This window comes from Lutzomyia longipalpis, chromosome 3 (assembly GCF_024334085.1).
Source record: "Lutzomyia longipalpis isolate SR_M1_2022 chromosome 3, ASM2433408v1".
NCBI lineage: Eukaryota > Metazoa > Arthropoda > Insecta > Diptera > Psychodidae > Lutzomyia > Lutzomyia longipalpis.
Window position 1 is genome coordinate 4,692,422 of NC_074709.1, and position 12,217 is coordinate 4,704,638.

Here is a 12,217-nt window from a genome sequence, read left to right on the forward strand (position 1 = left end):
ATCTCCACAAAAGCATTTCTCAACAGAACACCAACACATTTTTTTTGCAGAGAAAAAACATAAATTGGTAGAATGTTTTTTTTTTTTTGCTTCAGCCTCTACTCTGCAACATTTCGCAGTGCTGAACAATTCACTGTCTCAATGGTCTCAAGAAGTGATTGCAAAAGATGTCACCAACACTTGAGATTTTCAATACAACAACTCACTTCACTAGATATTGACCAAAGGCAATATTAATAAATTAAATTTATTGACAATCTTCAAGTCAAAAACTTTCACTATTATACCAATTATATTTCTCAAATGGATGCACACGCTATTTCAATAAATGCTAAATTAATAAATGAAGGGGGTTCGTAGCACTCACGCATCCAACATAGCAAAATAACTCAAAAAAAAATCCAAATGGAAGTTAGCACACACACGTGGTTTGTTGATTTTTAAACACACTTAATTAAGTTCCATTCATTATAAATCAGGTGAATCGGGCGCACCGTATTATTTATTCGGCGATGGCTCATCAAAAGTTCAACACACGCGGAATGGAAGTCTCTGAATTGCACGCCAACACACCGATCTCGCCGAAATCCAACTTTAAACTGAACACCAAGCTGGAGACCGGAGGCATATGGAGTTCCATTATGTGAACTTGTGTATACCCCCTTCTCCACACCAACTGTGCCGTGAATTCGGTCTCTCAACCACAGGCTCTGTGAGGAAGTCACATTGGCCACGTTATCACACAACAAAACTCCAACTTCAATGTCACACCGTAAACCTCTATCACGTTCTTTTGTGAAAGAAGCCATCGTCTTCCACCAAGAGGAAGCAAGGTGAAAAGGCGAAAATCTATCTCCATAGTAATTTCACTCATGACGAATTATATTGAATTTTTAGTCTGTTATGTGGCTTCTCAAAAGCCCTCTCGCGAAGGTAAGTTCGTATACCTCAAGTTGATTCACACGTTGTGTGATCTCATTACAATGTTAGATTAGATATAACCGTGATGCTATGTAATCCAACACCGCCGTTGAAATGCATTTTGTATTGGATTTTCAGGTGAGTGAGAGAGGCTCTTGATGAGATTGCATCAGTGAGTATGAGCTCAATGAGTAATCTGATAAGATAAAAGACTTTCATTGAAAAGGGGCAATTTAAGATGTTCCGTGTATAGCTTAACCCTTTAACGACAATTTTTTTTAACTTTGTTTTATTAAATTTTTTTTTAAACAAAGATCTACTTTAGAGGGAATTTATTCGTTAAACAAAACCCTTGTCAAGAACAATCGAGCATCCACAATCTTAAAGAAAATTTAAAAAAAAATTCGTTAAACCGCTTTACAATTTTTCTCTGGGATTAGGAAGAAAACCTAAATTTGCCTAAAACCACTGACATTTGAGAAAATCTATTCCTAAATTTATTCCCCAACAGATTTTATTTTTCTTTCAATAGGTTCTTTAACTGTGAGGAAAAGCCCCAGAAAATGTAACCATGATCACCTTTGTCCTAAAAGGGTTAACCCGGTTAACCCAGGAATTCTGATGGTGTACTCAAAGCATTAAAATGTCTGTAAATAAATCAGCAATCACCCAATTCAATTGAATTGAATTAGGAAGATAATCTTAATCGTTGGTGTTTTAGTGAAACGGAAATGTTAATTTTCACTTAATTTTACATTTTTTACCAATTTCCTTAATCTTCCAGGAAGACACATTAGAGATGTTAAAGAAGTGCCATTATTTAAATTTAAATTGCCCCAGCGACAATTCCATTGAGACTAGGTCATTCACTAAAGTGCTAATCCAGACTTTGTACCCAAACTTTACAATACATCTGGTTGATGGGACGAATAGAACATTTTTAGAGTCAGAAAGATTCTCTCCAAAATGCTTCTCTGGGGAGTTTGTACGAGATTTCCATTGGGGAATTCTGTTCCAGTCTCTTTAGCACAGAGACCAGAAATCGGAATTCTATACCTCAATTGTTTCTCCATTGAGAATCCCATAGTCGCGTACGGCAATGTAGCTCGTGGACGAGGTGTGCCCAGGTTTTGGGTGTTCCGGAGGTGAGGAAATGTATATATGAGAGGGAGAAGACAATCAGTGTGTGCGGGAAGTCTCGTCATGCCATTGCTTTTTGCGACCATAAAAATTTATTCGTATAATGTGACAAAATAGTGAGCAATGTGTGGGATCAGAGATATGCAAATTTCGTGTTGAATTTCAATGCAAATAAAAAAGGCGGCATGAGGAGTTTATAACGTGGCTCCGACAACTGTTTCCATATTCTTTTATAGAAGCGAGAACATCCCATTTTACCGCATTGAAAACATACTGCCGAAAGCGACTGGAAGCTCTCTGTATGTAATGTAGGTATCAAAAGTAGGTGCTTTTCCCGATAGCAGTATATGAGCGAGAGCGATAAGAACATGGTGGATTGATAAGAGAATACACCGTATTGGTGAAACAGTGATTTTCCACGCAAACCGTAAAATACTAATTTTTCATTGATTTTCCCATAAAATGTCGCTCATATTCTCGCGCGTTTTTATGGCGCATTTCATCAAGAGAATGGCCTTGTCTGCAATTATTCCTTCGGCAGACGTTGCAGAGGGATGGCAAAAGTGATAAAATATCACTTGAGCACACAAACACAGAGATGATTTATTGACTCTGATTGTTCTCAATTAAATCACATGGTCACAAGGCTATTAATTAAGCTGCGGGAGATATAGTATAGAGATATGAATGCGCGGCTATGTAGTTGAATTTATTCTATATAATATAGCAGCAATGCGGGTTCAGTTGAAAACATTTAAGAGGTAATTGCCTGGAAGGGATTGTTGTGAACTATATTAGAGAGACATTATTATGCAAAGATTGAAGCATAAAAGTAATAAATGAGCAGGGAATTAGTGGATAATAAATATTTATGTTTAAATTAGGGAACAATGGGGTGAAGAGGTAAAAATAAGATTTTGGTCAGGAGAATGTTATGTTTTGGACAGGAGAATGTTCTTTTTTGGCCAGGAGAATGCTAATTTTGGTTTGAAAAATGTTGGCAGACCTGGCAGACTTTTTTGACAAAATGGAACATTTTTTTTTGCAATTGAAACATATTTTTCTAGCCAAAAAAGAACATTTTCCTGGTCAAAACGGAATATTCTCCAGATCAAAAGCAGATTTTTATTACCAAAATCCTAATTTTCTGATCAAAACATAGAACCCTAAGAAATTCAACATACTATAGATAAAGTATACAGAATTGCCCTACCCTCCCCTGTACTTATTTTTTTATAGAATCATATTTTGTCTTGAACAGAATTTTGCTATATTTTTTTGCAATTTTCTTAATAAATATTTTAATATAAATAGTTAAAAAAAAAACTTAGCAGGAAATGAGATTCGAACTCACGATATTTGCCTTAGCTTTCAGCAGGCAAAACGATTGATCTATTACATTTCTCAATTATTCTGTCGGAATAGTAATTTACATTCATCAGATTTATATTTTCCACGATGTTCTTTTTTACTAAACTATCCCCATTAATACTTTCTTTTTAATTAAATGTTGTTCATCACACCCCCTATGCTATATAGGACGCTCTAAAACCATTTAATTTAATCCTTTTCAAAGGATATCAACAGATAATAATCACCATCGCATTGCCGCATTGTTTGTCACTTTTGATGACATGGAGACGTAATTTCCGGGCAGTGCATGTGCCAATTTCCCGCAGTTTTGTGGGACAGTGCGGCTATGGTGGCAAACGCAGCATTGCGAATGATTTGAACTTGACACGAATTTTGGGTTCATGATTTGCTGGGTGCCATCACACACAGCAAAAATAAACTTTCCAATCAATTTGAGGGTTGACGCGCTGTGAGGCGTGCTCGATTGCGATTTTGTCGCATTTATTGGTGACAATCGTGCAATGTTTTCCTCAAAATGAATTCAATCTTGTGTGAATGTCTTCAAGTTGGGAAGAAACACCAAAACTTCCACACATGAAGGAATCCACACCGCACTTGTGTGGATGACTTTGAGGTTGAAATTTGCACGAAACTCCACACACTATACATATGTTTTGATTACTTATTCTCTTTATAATTAAATTCTCACAGTGCATTCCCCCGAAATTTATTTTTCCACAATGCCTAACATAGGGTACATAGTTAAGAAGAAATTTTTCCATATATACAAAAGTTTTGAATTACAATTTGAGATACTTTAAGGGAATAAAAAATTCACACAAGAGCACTACATAATATTTCTCTTCCTCCGTGGAGATGATGACAAATCTTTTCACAGCTGGTGATTTCACATGACGATTACCCGGGATGATGAACACGCAGAGGGAAAGCAAAGAAAATGCATAAAGAGAGAGAACTAAATTACAATCTCGTCTATGCGAAAAGAACCTTCGCGTGATTAAATCTATTCAACATAGCGCGACAGAACGGGGATTTCTTTTCCTCTTCAACAAATTATTAAGAATGATGGAACGGAAATGCAGCTGAGATAATACGTATGAAAGTGATGCCGTTTCGGGTCGGAGTGAGAGATAATTCCACCACATCAGAATCATTCTGTGTCTGATCCATCTGATGAACCATAAAAAAAGAGAAGAAGTCTGATTATGTTTGGGAAAAAGCTCTCAATCCCAGATTTCAAGCTGAAAGCCGATGGAACGTTGCTCAACAACGGAAGATTTGCCATTTTTTTTATTTCCATTTTCTTCTTGGTGGAAATAATAGCTATATGTGTGTATATAACGATAAGATGGTTACAAGATGAGATCGAAAATACGATTTTAGGCAACACACCATATATTGCAAGAGATTTTCTTTGAGATTTTCGTGGAAATTTAAGTGGAATTTCTTATGCAATCTCTGAAAATCTACTGAAGTTTTTCTAAAAGCATTAAAATATGCAAATACATACAAAATGTTTTTATCTATGCCAAAACTACGTAACATTATTATTTAAATATCGATTAAGCCAATGACCGAGTGATTTTATTACTTTCACTGATCTAATTTCTTTGAGTGTATCGACACTACATTTTTTTTTAAATTATTTCTTTTCAATTTCTTTAGCTACTCTTGAACGCACTTCCATTCAACACTTCATTGGAATTTTAAATGCCCATGTGCGGTGAATTTTCATAATTCAATCAATTCATACATGGTCACGTTAGATGCAAATGTTTACATCATTCTTTAGCAAAAACACTTTTTTTCCCTCTCTGTCTGATGTTTCGTCAAAATTATTCAATTTTATGTTGGGAAATTTTATCTAAAATACATAGTTGATGCAAAAGAAATCAAAATGACCTCTGATTAGTCTTCGCATAAATATTGCAAAAGAAACAATTTAAAGGGAATTTTGTATGGCGGATAATTTGTATAGTTGTTTCATCAATTTCACTTTATATGAAAAGGAAATTATCTCTTTTTGTCTTTCCAAACATACTCATACAACAAAGAACTATTTTTCTTCTTGAGTCTACGTCAAAAATTGGTGAATTAAGTCATGAAAAAAAAAACACTCTGATTCTCATTGATTCGAAGAAGAGAAGTAAAAGTCAGCAAATAACGCAATAATTGCATTATTCGGAGAAAAAGTAAAAATAAAAAAAAAAATGTGGGTAATAATTTTTGGGCAATTTAGGGAGAAAAGTGAATTTGAGAGTGAATTTTCACATTGCGATCACTGTACTGACAAATTAGTAATTTATTTGTAATTTATGCTTGACCTATTGCGTGTCTGGGTACTTTTTGTGTGCTACCTTCCGCTTCTTTTGCTCAATATTTAAATGGTGCAAAGCGTCTAACAGCACGCAACACGTTGCTTTCTTCTCCATTTTTATTTTCATCGTTATTATGTCGTCGGCGGAAATATTAAAGTGGATTAATGAAGATAGGGGCAAAAAGTTTGTGTTTGAAAAAAAAGCAACATCAACGAGACACTTTGGTGTTGGGTTGTGTGTTTATAAAATCAATACAACACCTTTACGCAATTTCCACAATCGAAAGACATTCTCTTTCTCACCGCGTGAAAAATTTTGCGGCAAATTAGTTTCAAATTAGAGGCAGATAGAGTATTTTTAGCATTTCAAATGTTTATAGTGCCAACAGGTGAGTGAATTCATTCGAGTCAAAATGTTTTACTTTTTACCCAAAAAAGAGGTGAATGTGCGCGAAATTGTTAAGGAGTCATTTGAGTTTTTATTGTAAAAAAATGTTGTACTTTTAATCTCTTTTCTGGACGGAATTGCTTAGACTTGTCAATGGATTAAAGAATAAGAAAAGCAAGGAATTTATAAAATTTTTAGAGATTTAAAAAGACCTTAAAAGTCTTATGAGACGTTGAATAGAAAGACATAAAACTCTGGACACTTAAACGTAATTTTCTTACATAATTTTTAAAATATTCAATTTCGTCTATTTGTGAGTAAGAATTTCTAATTTGAATAATCAAAATCCATTAAATTGCCTTAAATAAACAGATATTAAAATTGAGAGTTATGTCTTAAAATGTCTCAAAAATGCAAAAGCATAAAATTTAGCATAAACAAGAAAAATTGATATCTATACCTACTAAAAATTAAATTAAAATCTTTTAATAAAGAAATTTTCTATTAAAAAAAATTAAGATCTTTCTGATAAAGATTCAGTTAAAAATATAGGGGAAGATGTTCTAAATCAAGCCTTTATTAGTTTAAAGAGTGGGAAGAAAAATGGAATAATATAAGGCGCAAAATATTCTTATGTAATTTGAAGCATTTTAATGTCATTTTAATGCCTTAATTTTGCTCACAATTGTCCCAATATGAAGTCTTCCATTTTGAGTAATAATCCCAATTAAAAAAAAAGACACTAAAAATCCCTAATTAGACCATTCTCCCCTATGTTTTCACAGTGTACCTAATATTCAATAATCTTACAATCAGCTAGTAATAGGATGTAATAAGACTTATTATCCCCTTCTTAAATACTCCTAAAAATTAATATATTTAAGGAAGTATTAGTTGTCAATTATTCTCAGCATGAAAAGAAACTAGACTAAAAGCTAAAAGAAGAAAAAATCATGTCCCATTCACTGAGAATATATAATTACTTTTCTTTGTAATGCGCCCAATAGAAACATTCCTAATTGAAAGGTATATATTTAAACGGTTGACGTATTGCTTCAACACAAAATGGAATTACGTGATAATGCAGACAAAAAAGGTCTTTTTTTCAATCTCACAACAAATATTCTTTTTTTCCCGCCCTTTTTTTCTACCTTTTCTTGTATTTCTTGTGAGCTTGAGGTTGTGGAGGAGAAAGGTCGATTTACTGTGATATTCAAATTAACCGAGGCACATTTTCGAATTGAAAGCCATAAGTAAATGCGGAGAATATATATTTGAGTCTTTTGGTTGGATATTTTAAATCTTCTTTGAAAAATCGCGAGCACGTTTTATCCGGAAATTCATTATGTCGATTTACTTGAGAATGAAGAGAAGAAGAAAAAAACGAGGCATATTGTGAATAATTTTTGAGGTTTCTTTAATCTCTGTGGATTCCTCTTACTCTCTTTTTGCATCCATACAGAGAGCCAATTTGCGTGTTATGCTAATTTCAATTATGAGCTTTCATTGACCAATTAATTCTCTGTGTGATTCTGCATATGATACAATCGCACTTGCAAATTACATTCAATTTTGATTTATCGTTATTTCAAACTATCGGAATTATCAATGATAGAGTATGATGTGATATTGAATAATTAATAACTATGTTAAAGCAATGTTTGTAGCACTATGAAAATGCTTATTATTTATCGTGAAGCATCACTTAAGCGGCGGGAAATGTTATTATCATATCCCTTTTGTTGCAAAGCTCAAGTTGAGCGTAAAGACAAAAACACAATTTAATACCTCTTGCCTTGACATCGAGAGGGAAATTCCAAGAAGTTATCCCTATTTTCTTCCCCCCTCCTGCCTTGTGAATTACACTTGGTAGGAAGAAGTAAAGGCTTTTTGAAAAGGTACACGAAGGAGATGTCCTTGAGAGTCATGGAGACAAAGAGTTATTGTTTGTAAATATATGTATTTTGTAGTATCAATTTTCTATAATTCAAAACCATGGAAAATGTTATGTATTTCTATGTATAAAGGGGATATATTTCATCATACAGCTCACATGGTTGATTTAAGCTTTAAAGGAGGTACTTTGAAAATTTAGAGCTTTCAATTTTCTACATGAAATCATGAGAGTCCTTAAACAAACTTTCTAAGGGCAAGGAAAAAGGAATGTGGAGGTGGAAATAATAGTTATTAAGCATTAAGGAGAAAAACAAAAATTTATTCAAAACTCTTTAAGGAGATTTGTTTAAAAAATTAAAGAAACAATCAAATTGCTTTAAGTTTTGAATCCAGACGATCTGTGGATAGATTCTGATGTTTAACGTGATCTTTCCACAAAGGACATTATGTACAAGGCATGGGCCAAGTACCTAATTCGAAAAAAATGGAGAAAACAATTTTGACCCACCCAGTCTTGTAGGGAATCAAAAAAGGATAAAGAATCGCCAAAAATATTCACCATTTTTCCATTTGGATTACAAAGAAAAAAAGCCAATAAAGTTTCGTATAAAATTCAAAAAAAATTGGCGGCCATTTGCTAGTTTGTCCCTTTCAATGCACGAAATCTCAAACTCATCGACAAGCTCATATTGACGAAGCATTGAAGCATGCTTGTGCATTGAAAGGGACAAAATGGCAAATGGCCGCCTATTTTTTACGAAATTTTATTGGCTCTTTTCTTTGTGATTACAGTGGAAAATGATGAATATTTTTGGCCCATATTTTGTGCATAATGTCCTTTTCTAAATAGAATTTCTATTATTTTTTTGGATGCGAAAATTCATACAGCAACAATATTTTTACAAAAATGTAGAAAATACAAAATAAAATCACTATCGTATGGAAAAGTTGTGTTTCGCATCAGAATCTATCCACTATTAACAATAAATTTCTGTGAAAATTTGCAAATATTTGATATTTAGTACTTACGTAATATTAATAAGAGGTAAATATGACGCAAACCATAAACTCATAATAAAACAGGAAAATATTTATTTCATGAAATTCTCCGTAATCTATCCCCCAAATGAAAGGATGCTGTGGTATGTATGTATATTCCCATGAAATTAATTAATTTTTAATGTCACTGCGGAATTTGCTGTAAATCTCCCATTATAACATGAAACTACAAGACACAAGTATCCACAAAATATTCAACTTGTTCTATGAAAGCTATGAAAGGTATTCTCCCTCTCTCATACATTACGAAGACAAAATAGAACATTCCATATGCAATGGAAAATTATGTTAAGAATAATATACAATTTGTGTTTGTAAACTTTCCGGTGGAATGAAAGAATTTACGACGAGAGTATTATATCTCCGCACAGAAATTCATTTATGTCTCTCTCTGGCGTGGTATGTGTGGTTGTGAATGGAATTTTCTTCTGCATTCACAAATTTTATGTTTATTTTTGCACCGAAAACAGGAAAATGCATATTTATTCGACAAAAATAGAATCCATCAATGGCTTCAGCATCTCTTGATTGAGAAAAAAGCAAAGATGAAACTCAAGCGCGTTGCGAAATAGCTCTTCGTGGGATTTTATTGATTCGTCAGATCATTAACATTTCGATTTTCTAAGAGTATCCACAAACATATAACATACTTTGTTGTCTACAGTTGAATGGCGTATTTAAGGCTTCCTTAGTGGCCATTTGCTTGTAAATAAAAGGCAATTTTAAGAGGAATTTCATTGCATTTTCTGCAAATCAATTTAATTTTGAATATAGTTGTACATTGAAACAATCTGAAACTATAAATATGTTATCTGAGGGTATTCCATCCAACTATGTTATAACTAATAATTCAATAAAACCCTACAAAGTTTTGAGAGAACCCCCAGTGTGTGGGCAATGGGAATGTGTTTAGATGGACGAACACATTGTACATTTGGACCCAATCAGAATATTAATTGCATTTTATTGAATTGTCGCACAAAACGATGATGTAAATGTGGCATATAAAAGGGGTTAGAGAGATGAATATTGGCACTTGGGGGTGAAATATCACTCGGTTTGCCGTCACATGCAAAATTAGTAAAGGTATTTTGAATTTATTGGTTGATGGTGATTGTGTACATAAAACACCGCATAGATGAATTTGTTGAGCCCCCCAGCATAAGGGTATGTATGTAGAAGAACATTGAGGAGAATTTCAGAGGCGTAAGGAGGCTCGTAAATTCACTTGCTAATTGAATTGAGTGCTAATCAGTATTCACAGTGAGAGATTTTCAAACCTAAAGAACCTAAAGATAAACCCTCATGGTACTCACCCACCCATCCTCTTCTTGATCCATAATCCAAACTCTCACACTCTCTCCGACAGAATGGTGGATTTGCGAATATTTACACAGCAATTGTAGCAACACTTGTTAATTACACCTCCACCTCACAAGCCCACCCTTAAAATGCTTTTGGACTTTAGCACAAAAGGATGTAAACACTAAACACATTTCTCACACTCTGTGAGGGTTCCAAAACTCCTGAGCAAGCGACACGATGAGCGGGAAGGCAAGTAAAATTCACATACATCGTGAATGAGAAATAAAATGGGAATGAATAGTCAGAATCCCCACGCTAATTTCCATTAAACATTCATTGGATGATTTATTTAAACTATCCCACCAAATTGGAGTAAAGTGCATCATAAAGCTACCTATCCGCATTATTCTCTTCTAACTCTCGTTATCTTGCCGTTTTGATGGGTGCATGAGCGGGCGTTTAATGCCTTCGAACATGAAGATAAAATTCAACACCAAAATATTCAATTTGCACATTGATTTTATTATCAGATATTTTATTAAAAATAAAATTTTTATCGCATCAATAAAATATGAGGCGCAACCATATTTTTTCCATTTAATTTTCATGAACTTCATGAAGCTCAAAGTGCTCAAAATTTGATAGTTTACGATAATTTATAGTAATATGTGGGCATTTTTGGGAATATTTAACTTTAATTTTTCATTTTAAATATGTATAATGATGTCACGCTTTTGTGAATTTACAGTGGAGGCGCCTGGTTGAAATACGCGATATATTTTATCGTGTTAAGAAATACGAATTGATTTTATTAAATACTTCGATCTATTAACATTAAAATCATTATGTATTGAAAGAAGCAAAAAAAAACGTATTAGTGACGTTAGTGTTTGCATTTTTGGGGAAATCTTTCAAGAGTTTTTCTCAGCTGATTTTAGAAGAAAATGGTAAGAAAGTTTGGCAAATTCTTATTCTTTTTGCATTCACAAAACGATTAAACGTACCCCGAACTGTTTATTCCATTTTGAGTTTTTCTGTAGAAACGATTAAACTCCTTTATGCTGATTTTATGTTTATGTACCAATTTTAAAGACTAATAAGAATTAAAGAAGGAAAACAGAATCCATCTAACGTTAACCCTTCTCAAATGGATTCCATTGTAGTGTTTTTGGTTCCTTCGAGGAAATCCCTTTGTCATGTCGAATTTTCCATGGAAACTTTTAGTCTCCTAAAAGTGATAACATCAGCAGCGATAAATTTTATGATTTATTTTGTTATTGCCAACTTACTCGCATATAAATCCAGAGGAATCAAAGTTAATACATCAGCAGTTGTTTTGGTGAAAAACTCCCCTTTTACTTTGCCATAAATAGAGAATCTCACAGAGCTTTCATCTTGTGTAGCTTTAGCCTTCAAATGAAAATGATCCAATCTCTCTCAACAAGGAACAGACAACAATTTGAATTAATTTCTTTTCTGCCCTTCAAAGCTTTTTTTCCGTATCAACGTAAAGTGATGCAATGCATTTGCACATAGTTCGATTTTGGAATAAATTGACATATCGTGTTTCCATACCACTTCACCTCTTCACCCCATGTGCCATGTCCTTTTATCTCTCCAGGAATTCAAAGTCGATAGAGTTGGATTTCAATTTGAAGACCCAAAAGCTCCCATATAGCCTGAGTGTTTTATTTGAATGCGTACATTCAAACCTTCTATTTTGGGGAGGGCGGAAGGTTGAATGGTAGTGAGTGAGGGGGTGAACTCCGACAGAATCGCTTTTCGATTTAAATTCACTCACCCTGTGGGACGATATT

At 33.7% G+C, this 12,217-nt stretch overlaps 2 protein-coding genes across 16 annotated transcripts in view; one reads left to right on the forward strand and one right to left on the reverse strand.

Annotated features, from left to right (window-relative positions):
• LOC129791567 (rap guanine nucleotide exchange factor 4) overlaps window positions 1–12,217 on the reverse strand; it is a 110,125-nt gene that overhangs the window by 42,375 nt on the left and 55,533 nt on the right. For 2 of the 15 annotated variants that reach the window (XM_055829775.1, XM_055829781.1), the window contains exon 1: window positions 368–875. The exons of 3 other annotated variants lie outside the window; for them this stretch is intronic. The gene's annotated coding sequence lies outside the window, so the exon portion shown is untranslated. Of the gene's footprint in view, window positions 1–35; window positions 877–12,217 lie in introns of those variants that run through there. 10 more of the 15 variants (XM_055829774.1, XM_055829772.1, XM_055829779.1 and 7 more) reach the window with 8 other exon arrangements.
• The window catches only part of LOC129791558 (trifunctional purine biosynthetic protein adenosine-3), a 1,078,967-nt gene that overhangs the window by 18,810 nt on the left and 1,047,940 nt on the right, over window positions 1–12,217 (forward strand). The window lies entirely within an intron of this gene.